The sequence below is a fragment of the Pongo abelii genome, chromosome 5, assembly GCF_028885655.2.
Source record: "Pongo abelii isolate AG06213 chromosome 5, NHGRI_mPonAbe1-v2.0_pri, whole genome shotgun sequence".
Taxonomy (NCBI): Eukaryota; Metazoa; Chordata; class Mammalia; order Primates; family Hominidae; genus Pongo; species Pongo abelii.
Window position 1 is genome coordinate 8,324,358 of NC_071990.2, and position 17,710 is coordinate 8,342,067.

At 38.5% G+C, this 17,710-nt stretch overlaps 1 long non-coding RNA gene across 2 annotated transcripts in view; it reads left to right on the plus strand.

The window, feature by feature from the left end:
• LOC134761647 (uncharacterized) overlaps window positions 1–17,710 on the plus strand; it is a 350,936-nt gene that overhangs the window by 1,883 nt on the left and 331,343 nt on the right. The window contains exon 2 of one of the 2 annotated variants that reach the window (XR_010140563.1): window positions 402–493. This is a non-coding gene — a long non-coding RNA (uncharacterized LOC134761647). Of the gene's footprint in view, window positions 1–318; window positions 494–17,710 lie in introns of those variants that run through there. The other variant, XR_010140564.1, reaches the window with a different exon arrangement.

Here is a 17,710-nt window from a genome sequence, read left to right on the forward strand (position 1 = left end):
CAACCCCTGCCTCCTGGGTTCAAGCCATTCTCCTGTCTCAGCCTACCAAGTAGCTGGGATTATAGGCGCCTGTCACCATGTCCAGCTAATTTTTGTATTTTTAGTAGAGATGGGGTTTCACCTTATTGGCCAGGGTGGTCTCGAACTCCTGACCCCAAGTGATCCACCCATCTCGGCCTCCCAAAGTGCTAGGATTATAGGCGTGAGCCACTGTGCCTGGTCCTATGAATTGGTTTTAAATTTTTAAGAAATTAATAATCCTGTAGTATCAGAAACCTTTGGTGTCTTCATTCACATCTTCTGAGCATCACCTCTCATTTCTGACTTGGTTGTGGGGGGCAGTTTCATGCAATCTTCCACATTCTTCTCCCTGACAGCTTCTCCTCTCCCACATTTACCAGGCCTCTTTGCTTTCTTCCCTGAGGTTCTTTGGACTTCACACATTCCAGCAGTAGCTCTCTCAGCTCCTGTCCTGCACAGCTTTGAAGTGCTGGTAAGTCAACACATCTGGGCCCTTCAACCAAGGGGTGACAGTCACTGATGGATAAATGCTCTTGCTTCTTACACTTGAGCAAGATAGTTTTGTAGGCCATTCTGTGTGTTTTTCAAAAAGTCCCAGTGAAATTGAGTTCTGGTTTCTCACAACAGCAATTTCAATAACACATTCTTGTATTATGTCTATATTCTCCCTTCCATTCTCTCATTGTTTCTCACTAGGATCACATCCCAAATTACCTGTCCCCACATAAGTTAGTTGTCTCAGGTTTTGAGGGAAACCAAGCTAAGAAATTTAATGTAAGAAGAAAGTCTAGAATGCAGCTCCTCAGAACTCTGGAAGTGGGTTACTTTGCAGTCAGATGACAACAAGGACTTTCTTAGTGATATTAAGGGGAGGACATGTGCATGGCCCAACAATTAAGGCTCTTTCTTACTAAAGCCGATATGACTACTGCCTCTTTGGATGTCCAGCCCATCAGCAGCAAAGATTGATGGTAAATTCCATAAGGAGAGCAATTACACAAAAGTCCTTCCTTCCTGGAGAGAGCCGTGGTTTGTACTTACGGAACTGACACTTCCCTTGATATGACTGGTCTTGTTCATGGTGCCTCTGCCAGTACCATTATATAATAGAGTTACAAACACATGATTGACTTTCTTTCTTTCTTTCTCTCTTTCTTTCTTTCTTTTTCTTTCTTTCTTTCTTTCTTTCTTTTTCTTTCTTTCTTTCTCTCTTTCTCTTCCTTCCTTCCTTTCTCTTTCTTTCTCCCTTTTCCTTCTTTCCTTTCTTTCTCTCTCTCTCTTTTCCTTCCTTCTTTTCTTTTTTCTTTCTTTCCTCCTTCATTCCTTTCTTTTTTCTTTCTTTCCCTTCCTTCCTTCCTTCCATCTCCTCCCTCCCTCCCTCCCTTCCTTCCTTCCTCTTTCTTTCTCTCTTTCCCTCCCTCCCTCCATCCCTCTCTTCCTTCCTTCCTTCCTTCCTTCCTTCCTTCCTTCCTTCCTTTCTTCCTTCTTTGACACAGAGTCTCACTCTGTTGCCCAGGCTGGAATGCAGTGGCACAACCTCTGCCTCCCAGGTTCAAGCCATTCTCCTGCCTCAGCCTCCCCAGTAGCTGGGATTACAGGTGCCCACCACTACACCTGGCTAATTTTTTTGTATTTTTGGTAGAGACATGGTTTCACCATGTTGGCCAGGCTGGTTGTGAACTCCTAACCTCAAGTGATCTGCCCACCTCAGCCTCCTAAAGTGGTGCAATTACAGGCATGAGCCACGACACCCAGCCCAAACACATGATTTTCTGAAGTATTGCCTCCAGCTAAAGGACACACTTTATGGTAAAAGAGGTGTGACAATGACACATGACCATGGAATTCCACTGGTCCTACCGTATATTGTATCAACTGGAGGAAATTGGCCTGATAGAACACTGACATTGTTTTGTGAACATCAGCAAGTATCCTTTTCAGGAACAGTGCTCAGATAGGGTTGAGATGCCATCACTCCTGACACACACACACACACACACACAGACCTACACACACACACACCTGGCCCTTGGAAAGTTTGGTGGCGTTAACACCCCCAGGCAATGATCCACCAATGGGGAATGAGCACCTATGGATAAATGCCTTCCATTTCCCAGGGGCAATTTTTGGGAGGTGTTTTTTGTGTATTTTAGGATGGCCTAGATAATCAAGTCACGTGACTTGGGGGGGCGAGAAAGAGAAACCAGCAGTGGAGACTTAGAAGAAGCAGCTAATGACATAGGATGGGTCAAGGAATGTACAGTCTTCTAAAAGCCAGGTGAAAACAATGTTTAAAGGAGGAAGGAGTGATCAACAATGTCAGTTCGTGTCAATTGGTGTTACTTAGTCATGTGTCTGTGAAGAATCATCTTGCATAGTTAAGCCTCATGTTCTAGTGTCAGATTAAATTTAAATCCTTGCACCACCCCTTGCTCTTTGAGTGTCTTTGTGCAAATTGCTTAAATTGTCTAAGTCTCAATCTCCCCATCTGTGAAATGGGAATGACAGTAGTACCTACGTGGTAAATTGTGGTGATGAGTAAGTGAAAGATGTTTAAAGATGGTTAAATGGTTAGCACAACACCTATTACCTGACAAACACTTAGTAAAAGTTAGCTATTAATATTTTTATTAATATAACCTACTATCATTAGAATAATCATTTATATATAGTCATCAGTTGTCACTTTTCTAGCTCTTCCATAAGGAATAGGTTATATAGCATTTTCAAACTAGGAAGTTCATTGATAGATATATGGTTCCAGATGCACTGAGCAGAAAAACTAGTTAATTTGATTTTCATTAAATATCCATTTAATAAATACTTATTGAGCACTTACTCTGCATGTTACTGGGTATTGTGGATATGTGGATGACAAGACAGACATGGATCCCTGCCCTCACAAAGCTCACAGCCTTGTGTGGTGGAGATAATTAATTACACAAGTAATTATAGTGTGATTTGTGTTGATGATAAGGGAATTAACTACAGGATGCAATGGGAGCTATAGGCTATGCTAATGAGGCTGTGGTTATAGATTCAGTTCCCCTGTAGGTTGCTTGACTTCCAGGGCTATCAGCTTTTCTCTGCTGTCTCCTAAATGGATAGAGGTTCACAGAACTGGGCCACCTGGACACCAGCCATGACTCCTCTTCTTTCCCAGTACTGATAATTGGCATGGGGCAAAATTCTTTATAAAGAGGTAGCATGTGTAATGAGATGGAGAAATATTTTGCTCGTTTAACACCTGGCTTTTGAATCCCTTTTGGGTCAAAGTTTCTGTGTTTTGTTTTCTTTTTGTAAGAAGTAATTTGATTAGCCTCTTAGAAGATTATTCTTAAACTGCCTTCCATGGAGGGTTAGTCTTATTAACATGAAGTTCTTTTTATTTCCAGAACAGTGCTGTCCAATAGGAATATAATATAAGCCATGGAAGCTACTTTAAATTTTCTGCTAGTTACATTAAAAAGGTGAAATGAGGCTGGGTGTGGTGGCTCATGCCTCTAATCCCAGCACTTTGGGAGGCCAAGGCAGGCGAATCACTTGAGGTCAGGAGTTCAAGACCAGCCTGGCCAACATGATGAAACCCCATCTCTACTAAAAATAAAAAAAAATTGGCAGGGCGTGGTGGCGGGCACCTGTAATCCCAGCTGCTCAGGAGGCTGAGGCAGGAGAATGGCTTGAACCAGCGAGGCAGAGGTTCCAGTGAGCTGAGATCATGCCACTGCAGTCCAGCCTGGGCAACAGAGTGAGTCTCTGTCTCAAAAAAAAAAAGGTGAAATTAATTTTAATAATATATTTATTTAACTCAGTATAACCAAAATATTATCGTTTCAACATGCAATCAATATAAAAAGTTGTTAATGAAATACTTTAACATCCTTTTTTTATACAAAATCTTGGAAATCCAGTGTGTATTTCATACTTCCAGCACATTTTGGTTTGGACCAGCCACATTTCAAGTGCTCAGTAGCACATATGACTACTATCTACCACTCGGGACAATGGAATTTTAGAGCACTTTAATTCTTGTTCACCACTTGGAAGGTGATGAAGTTTAAAGTGCTAGAGAAAATCCAGGCTGGGTGCAGTGGCTCACATTGCCTGTAATCCCAGCACTTTGGAAGGTCAAGGCAGGCAGATCTCTTGATTCCAGGAGTTCAAGACCAGTCTGGGTAACATGGCAAAACCCTGCCTCTAGAAAACAAACAAACAAACAAAACAAAAATAAAATCAGCTGAGTGTGGTGATGCATGCCCGTAGCCCCAGCTACTCAGGAGGCTGAGGTGGGAGGATCCCTTCAGCTTGGGAGGCGGAGGTTGCAGTGATCCCAGATTGCACCACTGCACTCCAGCCTGGGTGACAGAGTGAGACCCTGTCTCAGAAAAAAAAAAAAAAAAAAAGGAAAGAAAGAACAAACGAACTAAGGATGGAGAGAATAAAGAGAATCACCAGCGTGATATGGCTGAGAAGGGAGCTTTTGGGAGACTATAGGTTCTGTATCTAACTGGAGTATTTAAGTTGTTTTATGGAGGCTGTGATTTATAATTCCACCACTTCATATTCTTAAAAAGCTTCAGTAAATCTGCATTGTTCATTAATGCCCTGCATAGGTGCATTATTTCAGATGAATTTAAAGAAGGCTAAATTCTGTGGCCAGGTGGGTGTGGAGTAAAAATAAAGATGGCTCCCAGGGATGTAGGAGCAAGTGAGGGGGAACTGCTAAGGCTTGTTTTTACATAAGATAAGCATTACTTCCTCCACTCCTCTACTGTGAAGTCTTGAAGGGTTTATGACACTAATTGTTCAACCTGAATAAACATTTATTAGGCTGTTCTTTATGGCTGCAATTAGAACTTTTGAGAAACAGCTGCATTTTGCAACTTTGTTCTTTCTTGACTTCTGTATTACTGCACTGACTGGTTCTCCTACCTCACTGTTCCTTGTCCTGTCCTCAAAATGTTCATGTTTGTCTCTGTTTTCCTGATCTTTTGTATAAACTCCTCTTCAGGAAATCAATTTAATTTAAGATTACGGACTTGTCCCCTATGTTTATATCTGTGTAATTAACTGCTCACCTATGCTTTATTCTCATTTTTCAAACTGCTTGTTAGACATTGGATGCAGTGATATAACCCTGTAGTCATCCTAAGTGTGAACTCAGTTTCTTTCACAAAACAGTATTTTCCCTCCTCCTTTCTTTTCCTTTCAATAAAACTCTAATTATTTGTTATCACTATTTCTTTTTCTCCGTCCGTTCTAGAGGTTGAGTATCCCTTATGTGAAATGCGTGGGACCAGAAGTGTTTCACAGATTTTAGATTTTTAAAAAATTTTGGAATATTTGCATATACATAATAAGATATCTTGAGGCTGGGGCCCAAGTCTAAACACAAAATTCATTTATGCCTTATAAATACCTTATACACATAGCCTGAAGGTAATTTTAAACAGTATTTTTAATAACTTTGTACATGAAACGAAGTTTGTGTTAAGTACTTATGTGTGGAATTTCCCACTTGTGATATTATGTCAGTGCTCAAAAGTCTTGGATTTTGGAGCATTTCAGATTTCAGATTTTCAGATTAGGGATATTTAACTTGTATTAGTTCACTTTGGTCCATCTTGTGTATATAAGTAACTGTATTAGCTTTCTATTGCTGCTATAACAAATTACCACAAGCTTAGTGGCTTGAAAACCACACAGTTTTTTTATTTTACAGTTCTATAGGACAGAATTTCAAAGTGGGTCTTGGGTGGGTACAGTGGCTCATGCCTATAATCCTAGAGCTTTGGGAGGCTGAGGTGGGAGGATAGCTTGAGGACAATAGTTTGAGATCAGCCTGAGTAACATAGAGAGTAGAGTAGAGTAACATCTCTACTAAATACATACATACATACATACATACATACATACATACATACATACATAACATAAAAACATAATGAGCCTCACTGGGATATAATCAAATGGTCAACAGTGCTGCATTCCTTTTGAAGCGGCTATGTTGTCTGGTGTATATACCTGGGGTTCGTAGTCTTGCACCAGGAAAATTTAGGACACAGACACGCATGAAGAGTTTAGGGGTGGAGGCTTAATAGGCAGAAGAAAAGAGAAAGAAAAACAGCTCTCTCTATAGAGAGCGGTCTTCTGAGCAGAAAAGACCAGCTGGCAGTGAATGTGCCAGATTTTATAGTCCAGTTTGAGGAGGTGGTGTCTGATTTAGTGGGGCTCACAGATTGGTTCAATCAGGTATGATGTTTACATAGCACAAGGGGAAGACTGGTCGCCCCACCGTAATCTTATGCAAATGAACTCTCCCCTTGGTCAGTGCCATCTTGTCTGCTCCTTACTGTACACGTAAGGCAGAGAAGGGTAGATGGAGCCGCCATCTTGAACATGGTACTAGTCCCTAGTTCCTGCCGTCATTCACCCACGGAAGCTCCCAGCTTGCTTGTCTATTCTATGTCTACAGCTCGACTTTACAGGCTGCTCTTTGTTAGGAAATGATTTGGGGCTGCTTTTCATTGAAAAGAAAAGCCTTACTGAGGATTCCCATACCCTTACTATCTGCCTAAGTGATATCTTCTTAACTCCTATATCACTTTCTAGGGGCTCTAGGGGAGAGTTCATATTCTTTCTTTCTCCATCTTCTAGAGGTTATCCCTATTCCTTGGCTTGTTGTCCCCTTCCATTTTCAAAGCCAGCAAAGCCATTTGAGTCTTTCTCACATGGCTTCAGTGTGTACTGACTCTTCCGCCTCCTCTTATACATTTTAAAGATCCTTGTGATTATACTGGGCTCACTCAGATAATCCAGGATAATCTCCTTTTTTTTTTTTTTTATTATACTTTAAGTTCTAGGGTACATGTGCACAACATGCAGGTTTGTTACATAGGTATACATGTGCTGTGTTGGTTTGCCGCACCCATTAACTCGTCATTTACATTAGGTATTTCTCCTAATGCTACCCTTCCCCCATCCCCCACCCCAGGACAGGCCCCAGTGTCTGATGTTCCTAGCCCTGTGTCCAAGTGTTCTCATTGTTCAGTTCTCACCAGTGAGTGAGAGCATGTCCTTGTGATGGTTTGCTCAGAATGATGGTTTCCAGCTTCATCCATGTTGCTACAAAGGACATGAACTCATCCTTTTTTATGGCTGCATAGTATTCCATAGTGTATATGTGCCACATTTTCTTAATCCAGTCTATCATTGATGGACATTTGGGTTGGTTTCAAGTCTTTGCTATTGTGAATAGTGCTGCAGTAAACATACGTGTGCATGTGTCTTTATAGTAGCATAATTTATAATCCTTTCGGTATATACCCAGTAATGGGATTGCTGGGTCAAATGGTATTTCTAGTTCTAGATCCCTGGGGAATCGCCACACTGACTTCCACAATGGTTGAACTAGTTTACCATTCTTTTACATTTGCTGAGGAGTGCTTTACTTCCAACTATGTGGTCAATTTTGGAATAAGTGCAATGTGATGCTGAGAAGAATTTATATTCTGTTGATTTGTGGTGGAGAGTTCTGTAGATGTCTATTAGGTCTGTTTGGTGCAGAGCTGAGTTCAATTCCTGGATATCCTTGTTAACTTTCTGTCTCATTGATCTGTCTAATGTTGACAGTGGGTTGTTAAAGTCTCCCATTGTTATAGTGTGGTAGTCTAAGTCTCTTTTTAGGTCTCTCAGCACTTGCTTTATGAATCTGGGTGCTCCTGTATTGGTTGCATATATATTTAGGATAGTTAGCTCTTGTTGAATTGATCCCTTTACCATTATGTAATGGCCTTCTTTGTCTCTTTTGATCTTTGTTGGTTTAAAGTCTGTTTTATCAGAGACTAGGATTGCAACTCCTGCTTTTTTTTGCTTTCCATTCACTTGCTAGATCTTCCTCTATCCCTTTATTTTGAGCCTATGTGTGTCTCTGCATGTGATATGGGTCTCTTGAATACAGCACACTGATGGGTCTTGACTTTTTATCCAATTTGCCAGTCTGTGTCTTTTAATTGGGGCATTTAGCCCATTTACATTTAAAGTTAATATTGTTATGTGTGAATTGGATCCTGTCATTATGATGTTAGCTGGTTGTTTTGCCCATTAGTTGATGCAGTTTCTTCCTAGCATCGATGGGCTTTACAATCTCGCATGTTTTTGCAGTGGCTGATACTGATTATTCCTTTCCATGTTTAGTGCTTCCTTCAGGAGCTCTTGTAAGGCAGGCCTGGTGGTGACAAAATCTCTCAGCATTTGCTTGTCTGTAAAGGATTTTGTTTCTTCTTCACTTATGAAGCTTAGTTTGGCTAGATATGAAATTCTGGGTTGAAAATTCTTTTCTTTAAGAATGTTGAATATTGGACCCCACTCTCTTCTGGCTTGTAGGGTTTCTGCCGAGATACCCGCTGTTAGTCTGATGGGCTTCCCTTTGTGTGTGACCCAGCCTTTCTCTCTGGCTGCTGTTAGTGATAATCTCCTTTTTTTAAGGTCAGTTTGTTCCAGGATCAAACCCAGGGCTGGGCTGTTTATTCCTGTGGGCCAGTAATGGGATGCAGATGAACTGGGAAGGAGGGGAGTTTATTCCTGTAACCAGGTACAGGGAGAAGGCCTGTAAAATATCACCAGACAAACTCAAAATTATAAAGTTTTCCAGAGCTTATATACCTTCTAAGGTATATGTATACGTGTAAGTGTACATTCATCTAAAGTGATAAGTGATTAACTTCTTCTAATCTATAACTAAGATCTGAGTCCAGAAGACCTTCCTCTGGAGCCTCAGTACATTTACTTAATCTAAATGGGTCCAGGTGCTGGGATGATTGCCTTATCTTCTCCCCTGCCAAATCATGGAGGTGTGGGGAGTTCCTTCAGACCCAATAAACTTGTTTGCAGAGGCCTGGGGAATTTCTTCAGACCCCCAGTAAAAGTTGTTTAATCTTAAACGGGTCCTGTTAAGAATTCCTTCATTATCTCGTCATGCTTCAAGGCCCAGGAGAGGCCTAGGCAAAACTCTTGATGGGCTTTTGTTACATTCCAGCCTTTGTATAAGGGCACTGGCTGTCTCAGCTTTTAATATTTAACTTCATCACTCGGTCAGTGCTGAAACAGTTGTTATGGAGGCCTGCCTGTTCAGCCTTTATGAAGACCTGGTCTGCAGAAGTTGATTGAAGCCCATCCATACATTTTGAGGCCCCATTCCATTGGAGATCTCTGAGTTATCTCCCTTAAGGGGTGAGGAAGCTTGGAGATTTATCCTCCACCTCCTCCCATTGAATGAGGACTTTTTGTAAGTTTGTTAACTCCCCAACAGTTTATTTCTACCCTTCCCCATGCCAGTAAGCAAATCTAGGAGAAAGCACCCAGGCAGAGGGTAAGTAGGATAACAGGAGCCCTCCTGTGGTTGAAGAACTCTCTGTTGATTGACTCATCACAGTGCGTGAGAGTGCATGCTGTGGGGGAACTGTGGAGCATCTCAGTAAGCAAGTATTAGAAAGGATTTACAGGATTTGGTCTCATGTCAGGTAACAAGGAAGAGGTTCTAGGAAGTGGAGATTTGCTCTGGGATTTTCTGTTGCCAGAAAACATGGATCATCCTATGTCTGGATATCTTTAGAATTCTTTTTTTTTTTTTTTTTTTTGAGATGGAGTCTCGCTCTGTCACCCAGGCTGGAGTGCAGAGGCACGATCTTGGCTCACTACAACCTCTGCTTCCCAGGTTCAAGTGATTTTCCTGCCTCAGCCTCCTGAGTAGCTGGGATTACAGGCTCGTGCCACCATGCTCGGCTAATTTTTGTATTTTTAGTAGAGATGGGGGTTTCACCATGTTGGTCAGGCTGGTCTCGAACTCCTGACATCATGATCTGCCCACCTCGTCTTCCCAAAGTGCTGGGATTACAGGCATGAGCCACCACTGCTCCCGGCCTAGAATTCTTACCTTGAAGGAGGGAAGAACAAAAGCAAGCTACAGCTGTAATTGGTAAAGAAGTAATTCTCACTTATATTAGCCCAGATAGAGATGTTTGTTCACTTTGGGAGTTTAGACAATGTTCTTGTTTTTGTCTGAGTTCAGACATCATCACCAAGTGGTCTTGTGTTCATTTTGATCCGTCACTGTCATGGAGTAGACTTGTCCACTATTGGTGTTCTGTGAAACTGGTTATGATCAACAGAAGGACAGTGTGTCTTATTGGATAGTACCAGTCAATCTCCCAGCTATCAGGAGCTGCTGTAATTGGTAAAGAAGTAATTCTCACTTATATTAGCCCAGATAGAGATGTTTGTTCACTTTGGGAGTTTAGACAATGTTCTTGTTTTTGTCTGAGTTCAGACATCATCACCAAGTGGTCTTGTGTTCATTTTGATCCGTCACTGTCATGGAGTAGACTTGTCCACTATTGGTGTTCTGTGAAACTGGTTATGATCAACAGAAGGACAGTGTGTCTTATTGGATAGTACCAGTCAATCTCCCAGCTATCAGGAGCTGCTTTTCTTTTTCTCACTACTATGGTCATGTACTGGCATGGTGAGTGCCAAGACAAGTGAGACTCCTACAGCATCCACTACTATTCACTTTCTTCCATTCTATAGATTGCTGCTGGGTAGGTATTGATATTTTTACAATATTTCTTTTACCATAGTTTTACCATGTGTATTAGTTTTCTTTAGTGCAAAACAAGTTACTGCAAACTTAGCAGCTTAAAACAACACCTATTTATGAGCTCATAGTTTTGTAGATGAGAAGTCTGGATATGGGTTGACTGGATTCTCTGCTCTGGGTCCCATAAAACCAGAATCAAGGTGTTGGTTAGGACTGTCGTCTTATCTAGAGCTGAGAGTCTTTCTTCAAGCTCATTCAGGTTGTTAGCCAAATCCAATTCTTTGCACTTATTGGACTGAAGTCCCTGTTTCCTTGCTGGCTGTCAGCTGACGGGCCTCTCTCTGCTTCTGGAGGCTGCCTGTGATTCTTAGCCAACTGGTTCACTCCATGTACAAAGTCAGGTGTGTCAAAACCTTGTGTTTCAAAACCCTGATTTTCTCTGTCTCTGACTGCTAGACCCAGATCTAAAGGGCTCATGAGATTAAGTCATGTCTAAAAGGATAATCTCCCTTTTGATTAAGTCAGATCAATTGATTAGTAACCTTAATGATGTTGGAAAAATCCCTTTTGTCATATGATATCACATTTTAAACTCAGATTATTTCAAGAATCATTCACGTTTTTGCATTCATCAATAAAGCATTTATTGTTATTGCTGAAGTAAAATTCCATTTCATGAAATATTATTTATCATTTCACTGTTAATGAAAATTTAGGCCATTTCCAGGTTTTGGCTGTTACTTGTCAGGATGCTGTTGAGCATTCATGTTACAAGTGTTTCTGTGGACCTATGTTGCCATTTCTCTTGGGTAAATATTAATACCTAGAAGTGGACTAGTTTTGTCACATAGCTGTGTATTTAACTTTTTAAGAAACTGCTGGCCAGGCACGGTGACTCATGCCTGTAATCCCACCACTTTGGGAGGCCGAGGTGGGCGGATCACCTGAGGTCAGGAGTTCGAGACCAGCCTGGCCAACATGGTGAAAACCTGTCTCTACTAAAAATACAAAAATTAGCCGGACATGGTGGCAGGTGCCTGTAATCCCAGCTACTCGGGAGGCTGAGGCAGGAGAATCGCTTGAACCCAGGTAGCAGAGGTTGGAGTGAGCCGAGATCATGCCATTGCACTCCAACCTGCAGGACAAGAGCAAGACTTCGTCTCAAAAAAAAAAAAAAAAAAAAGAAAAGAAAAAGAAACTGCTAAACTATTTTCCAAAATGCTTATACCATTTTACATTCCCAACAGCAGTAGATGAGAATTCTATTCACTTCCCATCCTAGCCAAAAGACTGGTCCAGTCTTTTTCATTTTAGCCATTTTAAAAGGCTTAGTAGTATCACACTGTGGTTTTAATTAGCAATTCTATAGTGCCTAATAATATTAAATACTTCTCATATGCTTATTAACTTATTGAGCATCTTTTCATATGCTTTATTGACTTCTGTAGATCTTCTTTGGTGAAGCATTTATTCACATTTTTTGCCCATTAAAAAAAATTTTTTTAACCTTTAAAATTTTTTCAACTGTTTTATTTCTTTTTAAAAATTTTCTATACTTAGGATGTAAAACCTAATGTTTTCATATACATTTACATAGTGAAATGATTACTACAGTCAGGCAAATTAACATATTTATAACCTCCCATAGTAAGCTTTTCTTATTATCACATTTTGAGAATTCTTTATATATTCTAGATCCAAGCCATTTTATCAGAAATGCAGCTTGCAAATATTTTACTCCATGCTGATGCTTGTTTTATCATTCTTTTCATGATGTCTTTTGAAGAGAAATTCTTAATTTTGATGTGTGTAATATTAATTAATTAATTTATTTTTGATGGATTGTGCTTTTTGTGTCATAGCTATTAGGTTGTTGCAAAAGTAATTGTGATTTTGGCCATTACTTTCCATGGGAAAAACTGCAATTACTTTTGCAGAAACCTAATAATGTATCTTTGCTTCAGTGTCACAAAGATATTTCCTATTTTACTTTAGAAGTTTTCAGTTTTAGGTTCTACATCTACGTCTGTGATCCATTTTGAGTTAATTTTCACATATATTTTGAGGTCTTTAGTTCATCTTTGTTTTTGAAAGTTATTTTCACTGGATTTTAACTTCTAGGATGATGGATGTTTTTCTTTCAATACTTTCATGATGTTGCTGCACTCTCCTCTTGCTTGCGTTGTTTCCAATGAGAAATCTGCTTCTCAGGACACACTAAAGATGAAAATTACTCTTTTGGAGTTTTGTTGTTTTTCGTCTATTTTCTGGACACAGATTGTGACCATTTGCTAACTGGAAGTACATTATTTTAAAACAAGTGAAATGTAAATTCCTGTCGAAAAGTGATTGTTTGATATTTCCAGATGAATTCAATAAATAAGGTCTTCCAGAGATATAAAGAACTTTCAATTTTTGTTGTAGTGGTTGATCCAGGACAATGTATCATAAATTCTAGAAGCTTCATGTTGGTGTCCTAGGAGACAATATTACAGCAGAGATTAGACAGCCACTCTGCATCTTTGGAATAAAACAATTGCTACTTAGCAGAACCCAGAGTTAGACAAATCAGTCTTGTACCTATTTGAAAGGAAGAAGTATTAAAGAAAATAAATCTTTATCAACAAATTTCATCTCAAATGCTGTTATGGAAATGCAAGTTTCAATTCATTTATATAATTGAATAAAGTAAAATTTATAGTTATTTTCAAAGCTTTCATTTGGCTATAACATATGTTAAATTTTTATTTTAGATCTTTTAAAAATTGACTTAGTAATCAATAAATTAAAAGATTTTATTATAATATTAATCTGATATGTGGAAATCATACTAATTTTGGTTAGTTGTAATTGCAGTTAAAGGCAGTTTGCTACATTTAATGCTAGAAAGTATGCAAAAATCTAAAATCAACATGTGAAATGCATTCTACTGTTTTTGCAAAGAAATTAATAGCATAACATATACATACATTAAATATACATAACATTATAAATAAATATATGAAATAATATTTATATAATTGATATAAAAACTGCTTTCAAAATATATTGTATTTTTGCATTTTAAAGAAACAAAGAGTCAAAGAACTTGTAAAGAATTTGTTCAGTTTCTGTTTATAGCTAATACTGGACTAATTCATGACGGAAAGATAGGTGGAAATAACTATTTCTGTGTCCTCTGTACTCCAGAAAAAAAATTTCTACAGTTGAATAAATACAGGTAAATGAAGTCCGAAGAGTATATGTTGCAGATATTTCTTTTAATCTTTTAAGATATTTGAATGTAATATTTAAAGACACAATTACTTCTTTAAGCTTTAAGGCTAAAGTTCTTAAACAGAAAGACAATCATCAACGACCAGAAAAGCAATCCAAAAAGCCATAATGATAAATGCATAACTCTAGATGAATATTAGCTCACTTTTTCATGAGTCACTAATGTTACTAATGACTTAGCAATCCTAGTTTACTTTATTGTATTATTATGCATGCTAAGATTCTTGTTATTTCTGTACAGAGGAAGAGGAAAATACAAGAATTTTCTTTGTATTTTCTGAGAATGAGGTTTGATGTGATGAAGGTTTTTCATGGCTTTTTGAATTAGTTTTTTTTTTTAAAAACTGGTCTTATAAGAAATTTGTACTCAGCTTATGTTTATTATGAATCATTTCTTCTTTGAGTCATGTTTGTTACATCCTTGAATTGCCAATATGGTTATCCCATATCATAAAAATATACTATCTTTCTATTGGAGTTGTTACTGAGTTATTGTTCATTTCAAAGGTATAATCAAGTTCATAAATTGCTAATATGACTATTGAATTTAAAGAAACATTCTTGTCTCTTTTCTCAATAATCCTTTTACCAGCTCCCTTCCCTACCTCAGAAGTTCTTTGAATCAATTTTCATCAGAACAAAATAATTTGTGACCATGGTTCAGCTGCCTTTAGTTTGCTTTCATCACAACAGTCTTTCATAAAGTAAGCTCTTTTGTGTGTATGTGTATATATGTGTGTGTATGCACATACACACACACAGATATATCTTCTGTTTTTCTATTTCTACTTTGTGTGATTATTTTGATGTGATTTAGGTCTTAACAGTAATCTAACTTCTTTTAGAAATAGAATGGCCAGCTTTCATTCGTTTGGACATTTAGGATTATATAACTCATATGGAAAAGAAATATTACTTTAAATGTCTTCTTGTAGCAATAGCCTATTGGATTCATCAGGGAGGAATAAAAGGCGGTCAGGACCAGCATAGCTTGAAGAAAAATAGTAGTATTTTGGTTTCTTCCATCTTAGCATGTCATGATGTAGAAAGAAGATGGTGTAATTTTTTACCCTTTAAAAAAACTTGTGTGGTCTTAAGTTGATAAAAATAATGGAATAATAACAGTGTATTTTCCAGGCTTGTGACATAATAGGAGAAGTTTTAGTTACACGTGTGGCAGCATAAATAGCTAAGGGACTGGGGAATGAGCCTGGCTGGCACCACTTAAACGTTAGACACAAGCTCTATTTCTAAGAGCATGCTGCTGAATATAACCTGTGTGAAGAATACCTGATTCTGGGAGGATAGATGCTTCACTTTAACAAAAATTTTCATATTATCTTAAAGGCTATTCTTTTTTTTTTCTTTTTTTTTGAGACTGATCTCACTCTGTCGCCCAGGCTGGCATGCAGTGGCACGATGTCGACTCACTGCAACCTCCACCTCCTGGGCTTAAGGGATTCTCCTGCTTCAGCCTCCCGAGTGGCTGAGACTACAGGCACGTGCCACCATGCCTGGCTAATTTTTGTATTTTTAGTAGAGACGAGGTTTCACCATGTTGGCCAGGCTCCTCTCAAACCCCTGATCTCAAATGATCCACCCTCCTCAGCCTCCCAAAGTGCTGAGATTACAGGCCTGAGCCACCACACCCTGTTAAAGGAGCTTGATGGAGCTTTGAGAATACCAAGACTTGGACGCAAGCTGCATCTGCTTGTTTTAGATTTTTTGGGTGGCACTGTCCACTGATCTTTAACTATTATTGTTGCTGTTATCTCTGAGCCTGAATACTGTGCCATTCTTTCTTTAAAGCCAATTTGAGGCTTTAAATTACTACAGTATTTTCAGTTGTGTGGAAGAGTAAGCGTTATCCACTGTAGTGCCAAACTTAGTCTTTCACCACCTGATGGGAATTGGCATTTGGTGTGTGCTAGTGCTTACTTCTTACCTGTCACGCATAGCATCAGGGGTTTTAATTGTTTTCTTTGCATACATTTGACGAGGGTAGTATATTTGAATAATCTAAGTAGCCAAGTTAGTTATGTATTGAATTAGCTGATTAAGCCAGGTAATCCCTCTGAAATGTTTTTTGTTAGTAAGAAAGAAGATGATAATGAAAAGATTCATCTTTGGTTCCAATCCAAGTATAGTATCCTGCTGGGATAATGGTTTTGCAGCAGCACAGTCTAGTAGCTTGTTAGTTAATAAGCTTTCAGCACCAAAGTGATTGCAGATAAACCGAATTGGACTCTAGCTTTGAAATAATACTTATCACTAGCTATTGATATCTATTAACTTCTGTGTGAAACTATAGGTACACACACATATGCATATCACAGTATGGATGTGTATGAGTGTTAAGTGCTTTAGGTATAAAGTTTGAGTTGTTGAAAAGGTCTTCATTCTGTATAGTAGGTAATTGTTAGCAAGACACTGCTTAAAACACTGCTTAAATTAAATCTCACTCATATGCGTGTGTGCTGTAGCTAATAGTATCAGTGATCTTTGATCAGTTTGTTAGTGAGCAGTGTAGCAAAATGAATACTACCTGGAAATCCAGAGATCTAAATTCGAACGAAGGCTCTGCCACTGTCAAGCTTTATTACTGTGAGAAGTAGCATCTTCCTAAAGATCCCTCTCCATTCCCCTTTGCCAAGTAGATTAACAATTCCCTCTCTTGGGCCACCACAAAATTTTTATACTCACGTCTGTTTGCTTCTATTAGAGCAGTAATTTTGGTGTTTTGCAGTGTTGGTACATTTCTCTCCCTCCTTTACTGGGATAGGAACTCTTTGAAGGCAGTGACCATGTTTTCTGTTTGTTTTCACTGTCTTGCCATATAGAGGGCAGTCAGTGAATATATGCTAAATGAACAGATTTGTATATGAGAGCTAGAATAGAGTATCTTTAATGACTCAATGATTTCTGCTTATAACTTGATATTTAGCAGGGGCAGTTATTTGATACAATTTGTCTGTTGTATGTTTAGTTGAAAGAATGACTTCTAAACCCGTCATTGGATTATGCTAGGTTACAAATTCCTAACATGACTGTGCTTGCAGTGCACATCTGTGTGTTATTCCCTTAGTTTTTGACTTACTGAAAAATAATGATTCAGTCACATTCTGAATCTCAACAATGGAAGAAAGTGTATTTGTTCATGGCTTTATGAAACAAACACTACAATTTGAAGGTAATTTTCTTATACCTTTAAAAATATATTTCTGATTATCAATCTTATCAAACCATTGATCATGTTAGTTACTGACATTGCTAAAATGAGCAATGATATCATCATTTTAAATTGTTTGAAACTTCCAACCAAGATTTACATGCACAATCCAATATGTGATGAAATATTTAAAGGCATGAAAATTAAAAAATAATTATATTAATATAGAACTGTAATTTTGAAACTTGAACACGAGGATTACTTTACATCCTCCATGTCTGTGTATATATAGGGATGAATCTTGGTCTGGATGTGAACCTTGGAAGACAGTCAGCAATTTGGGGACTGAATTCAATACTTGGATTATTTCATTTTCCCATGTGCTTAATTAATAGGCTATGCATCATACTACTGGTGAGATAAAATGCACCAGACATGTTTTATTCTGGCATTTGTGTGATTGTTTAATTACTTTATATTTTTATTTATTGTCTTATTTAAGTTTTAATGTTACTTATGATTATGAAATATATCCACACAATTAAGAATTCAAAAGTCGCAAAAGCTTCTGTAAAGTAAAGTTGATTACACACCCTTGGCCTTATTCATTCACCAACTTCCCCTCTTCTCAGGCAACTAATGTTGTT